This window comes from Macrobrachium nipponense, chromosome 32, assembly GCF_015104395.2.
Source record: "Macrobrachium nipponense isolate FS-2020 chromosome 32, ASM1510439v2, whole genome shotgun sequence".
Taxonomy (NCBI): domain Eukaryota; kingdom Metazoa; phylum Arthropoda; class Malacostraca; order Decapoda; family Palaemonidae; genus Macrobrachium; species Macrobrachium nipponense.
This window is the reverse complement of record NC_061094.1, coordinates 47,566,917-47,572,592: the sequence shown is the minus strand read 5'-3', so window position 1 is coordinate 47,572,592 and position 5,676 is coordinate 47,566,917. Positions and strand designations below refer to the sequence as shown.

Below are 5,676 nucleotides of genomic sequence, written 5' to 3'. Positions count from 1 at the left end.
AGTTTGTTTATCAAGGTTCCATTTAACTTTCGGCCAATACGTTATCTTACAACCGTGTCCATTATTATATATCGGTCATATTCATTACACAATACTTAAAATTGATCAACATTTTAAAGTTATATTGGTATAGCCGAAAATCACGAACATCATAACAGGACACTTTAACCTTATCACGTAAGCCAAGTTTACAGAATTGGTTGCGGTGCGTTTCCTCTCTCTCTCTCTCTCTCTCTCTCTCTCTCTCTCTTATACTAATAACGTTTCCAGAGGCCGTGTAATAGTGTTTTTTTTAAATAACTCCTAAAATAACTGATGGATTTCCATGATATCAAAGCAGGGAGCACTTCATACAATGGCTTAATTTTGGGAAATACTGAGCATTGCCAATTACGTTTCATTAACTTTTTTACTTAAGAAAATGAGGCTAAAGCCAGTCTTAGCCACCCACACATTCGCAAAAGTGATGACGTCCCTCAGTGACGTTGGTATAACGTTTCTTCCCCTGTACCTCCCATCCCCCGAATTGTTAAACGCCTGTTTAACTCCATAGATAATTGTCATATGACCTACCCCAAGCAATACGAATTTCTTTGTCAGTAAAAGTTCAGCATACCTGGTAATGTGATTCGTGACTTTAGACTTTACCTAAACACAAGACCAACCTTTTATATCTTACCCACTCACTTACATTGAAGATCAAGAATGAGACTTATGACAGGAGACGAAAGAAGCCATGCTAACCCTACACTTCGCACTTCAAGCGAGTGTTGGTAAAGCAATAGAAATATAGTTTTCTTTAGGTTAAGCCGTAGGACTCATTCTTCCATACAACACAGGTTACTAGATACATCAATTGCCAGGAAGAAAATGACAGAGAGCATTGTTTGATATAATTTATCATATCAATTTACCTTAGAAGGTAGACTTCTAAAAGATGTTTCATATAAGGGCATTGACATCGGCCATTTGATAAATTTTGAAATTATATATATATATATATATATATATATATATAATATATATATATATAATATATATAATTATATATATATGTGTGTGTGTGTGTGTGTGTGTGTGTGTGGTTGTGGTGTGTGTTCATACATACATAAGATTTATTATATTTAACCTATAGTTTTATATATTTATTTACGTTATAAGTACCAAGTACGTATTTTTGTTACTTAAAGGTATGTGACAAATATCATTGCGACTTTGTCACTGGAATTATACCAGACTTCAATTAAATGAACCAATCAACCTTACTTTGAGAAATCCATTGACATTGTCTACATGCCAAGCTGATATACTCGTATCAAAGTATTCATTAGCTTTACTTTTCCAAAATAATGTTATCACTAATTGCTGGAAAGCATTGATATAGAGGGATGAAAAAAAAAAAAAAAAACAAGAAATGGACACTTATACATTTTACTCATCATCACTCTCAAGGAAAAGATAGTTTTCCTCGTACTATCAATGTTGATGATGACCGGATCTATACTGTCCTGAATATTATCTGAAAGCCAGTAATCATCTTCAAAATATCTTGATCTCCTGACAGCGCCAGCCCACGTCTCCCCTGTTACAGCAAGCCTGGCCTCTTCAAGCCTGGTAAAGAGATCAGCACGGGTAAACCGCTGCAACGAGGAGCGCACCTGTCGTTTCATACAGCCCCACACCTGCTCGATGGCGTTGAGCTCAGGATGGGCAGGGTGCAAGCGAACCACTTCATGGCCCCATTCACGGATTATATTATCCACAATGTAAACTGGTTTCGGCCGGTTGCCCCTGCATATCTTTAGAAGCTCAGGGCGTGTAGCGTGAGCTGGATACTGTATTTTTTCGAGACCCTGAGCCAGTTAACCAAAATCCTCCTTTTTTGTAGCTGTTGTTGGGCATCGGCTATCTCCTGTCAATTGGCTATGGTATGGGGCGTTGTCTAGCACCAGCACCCAAGGATGCTCAAGCGACGGCAGGAGCTGTGATGTTAGCCACCGAATAAATATCTCTGAATTCATTTCTCCATGGTAGTCGCCGGTTTTATTTTTCGCAGGGAAGCATAAAAAAGAATTTTCTACAAAACCTTTAGCTGTACCACCTGCTACCACCACAAACCTCTCTCCTTCTCCTGGTGGCACCTGCCGGCTGTAGGTGGCACTGGTGACAGATTGAGAGGTGTCCACCCACTCCTTGCTATGTTGCATTCTCGTCGTAAACCACGTCTCATCGACATACACTACTTCTCTTCCTTCATCACGATGTTGCTGGAGGGATCGTAGAGCATAAACTCGGCGGCAAACGACGTCCAAAGATTCTTTCCTTAGGTACATTTTCCGCTGGGATGTTTTGTACTGGAAACCAATGTTATGGAGGATTCGCCATACTGCCTTCTCAGATATTTTTCAGGAATGATATTTAGCATTTTAAATTCTTCCGCTAAAGTGGCAATAGTGAAAAATCGCTTAGCAGCAAACATACTGTGCACATGTCTCCTAATGGAACCAACGGTGAAGTTGTCAAAGACCAGAGGCGACGTATTTGATGATGCAGGTGGTGTTTCAGGTGGATGAGGATTCTTTCCACGGCTCACCAACACTCGGACAGCGTTCGGAGTCATCCCCATAGCATCAGCAACTCGTTCACATGGCCTGACGGAAAAATAAATAAATACATGTAAATAAACACACACACACACATATATATATATATATATATATATATATATATATATATATATATATATATATATATATATATGGCTAGCAGTATATTGCATATATCATGTACTTATTAAAGTCATACTTATCTTACCGATCTATACTAATTTTCAGGCGGTTTCTTTCTTTCTCTCTGTTGTAAATGGTGAAGAGTTTCAGCGCAATTGTAGTTTTGCAATGGCGAGGACAAAGCAACATATTTGCCATGACTAAAGTCGAATCTATATGAAATAGTTCAGAGCTACTACTACAACTGCTTGCCGATGATTACCTTGGATGTACTAAAAGGGCTCTGAGGTAGGAGTCGAAGTCGGTGAAATTATTTCTGAATCCTGCTCCAGTCTTGCCCCAATAACATAACATTATTCCAAATATAAAACTTTCTCAAGGAAAAAAATTGTTTTCTATTTCTACTAATGATTTTATTTTATTTTTTTTTTTTTTTTTTTTATTTTATTTTTTTTTTTTATTTATTTTTTTTTTTTTTGTCGCAAATCTCAAATTTGTGGGAGTCCGAGTAGAATATCTCTCGGTGCGATTCCACACCCCTGTTTTAAACCTCTTCTATTATGTTCGATAATTTGTGTTAACCATCTAATCATTATCTACCACCATAAAACATTTTATTGCTCTTCCGGCTCATTTTATATGTGCAGTACACAGTCTTTCCTAACAGGGATTTACTCGGTAGCCTAATAACAATGGGAATGAAGGAAAGAAGGCAAGAAGGAAGGGGGGTGGGGGGGGGGAGTACTAGGATAGCCATAGGTGTAAACACCGAAGGAGGGTTGGGGGAACATCTGCGTCACAGTTACGTGATTAAGTACTACTTCTTCAAAACGCTCTGAAGGAGGGGAAGAAGTTCTTCTTTTTTCCAAGAGTAAACGGCTTAATTAAGCACATCTGTCAATTCATTGTACCACCAAAAATTAGGCCAATGTTTTAAACATTCATTGCTGTAGTTTCATGGAAATTCATAAGCCGGTTTGTTAGATATTTGGGAAAAACACTATAACACTGCCTCTGGAAACGATAGTAGCTAACTTAAATACATCTCTCTCTCAGCTATACTAGCTAACTTAGTGATAAGAAAAACCCCTGCGCTCAGTATGCAGTTCTGATATGTCATTAGTGTATTCAGGAGAGGATCAGTGACCCAATAATATCGAAGATTGCCCTTCCTGACAATATCCATAAGCATAACCAAAGCAAAGAAATTTCTCATCTCTGATACTGTAAAGTCATAAACTCTTGTTCCCTTGAGTGTTCGCTTGATATATTACCCCATTTCATAACATGAAATTAACGATTGGATCTCTCTACATTCAGTTCCATTATAGAATTATTAAAAATAGAATAAAAAAACTTTATTCCTGATATACTACCATCAAAATCGAAGGTGTGCGGCAAAAAATTATCGCCACCAATCCTTTGCCACACAGGATTAGCTGGTTTGACGTTTCTGACAACCTCCTAGGCCACCCTTACCTCCCCTCCCCCGCGCAGTTCATACAAGACCTCTAATAAAGCACTAAGTAGTACAGAACCAACATCGATACAATAAGCTATGAAGGCGCACAAAATTAAAAACTTGAGAACGTCACATGACGTAAACAACATGTGTGGGACGACTTCTGCAACACGCCATATGACGTGGTTGACCTTTTAAGGGTTAACTGTTGTTATTTTCTAAAATTATGTATGCACGGATATATTATAGACTATATATTTCGTTGACCTCAGGTGATTTGGTGAAGTCATTTGGGCTTTCATTAGTGGCTGACATAAAGAGAGTATCATCTAGTGAATAGACAGTTACATTTTAAAATGTCCCACAGAGCATATGACCCCTATACTCAGAAACGTCAACGACGGCCAAAAAATATGCCACATTTTTACTCTTGTTCATATAACTTAGGTTTCACACCAAAGATACATTGAAAATATCAGTAGGATATAAAGCATTACATTTCAAATAATGGAAACTATTTTAATAGACTTCAAGAAGCTAATAAGCGAAGAGAAGTGGCGAAGTATCATATCTGTATCGGCCACACCACAGAGAACAAAGTATACAGGTAAGGCGATTTGCCAATACTGTTACCGACCTCACTGTATGATAACAGTGCTCAGCGAGTCATTCAGTTCTATAATTCAATGCTGTTAACAAGAAACGGTGATTAGGAAGATTACTGCAATACTCTCAATATTGTATGGAGGCATTATGCCATTTTTTTTTTTTTACAAACACTTCGAATATTATATCAAGAATATCATGGTTATAATAAAACTTGTTGTGAATTATGTTTATTAAAACATATAATCAAATAACTAGTGAGCACAAAATTAGAACATTTTAGGTCCTATTACAAAAAATATAACATTTATATTATACAATCGAATACCTTGACCATCCCCCCTCTCTCTCAGTCACTTCCCTCAATCTGTCGGGCATCGAATGAACAAGGTTGAAAATTTGCCGTGGTCTCCGTCTACAAATTTTCCACTGAGAGTTGATGTGAGCCATGAGTTGTTGTGTTGTTCTCTCATGTTCCATTTTCCATGTGTTCACCATCTGGGCCCACACGTGTTCAATCACATTCATATCTGCTCCTTTGCTCGGCCATTCAAGAAGAAGCAGGTTATCCTGTCTGGCAAACCATTCTTGAACAACGTGAGCAGTGTGAACAGGATGGGCCCTGGTGGGAAGGGAAAATTCCTTTCTCGTAACGAAGGCAAGAAGGAGGTTTGCAGCAGCTCAACATACTTAGCTGCTGTAAATCGTCCCTCGATACGGAACACATCACCCATGCCATGTAGACACACCCAGCCTCATACGTTGCAGGTGACATGGCCAGATCGAACCACCTCAACGGTGTTACGGGGTTCATATCTGAATGAGAGAAAAAATTGGATCATATATATATGTATGCCCCAAAAGTCCAAACCCTTATCA

General features: G+C 38.2%; 1 pseudogene; it reads right to left on the bottom strand.

Moving 5' to 3' along the window:
• Positions 1–2,927, bottom strand: part of LOC135207425 (uncharacterized) — a 66,134-nt pseudogene extending 63,207 nt beyond the window's left edge.
• Between the last annotated feature and the right edge of the window lie 2,749 nt (positions 2,928–5,676).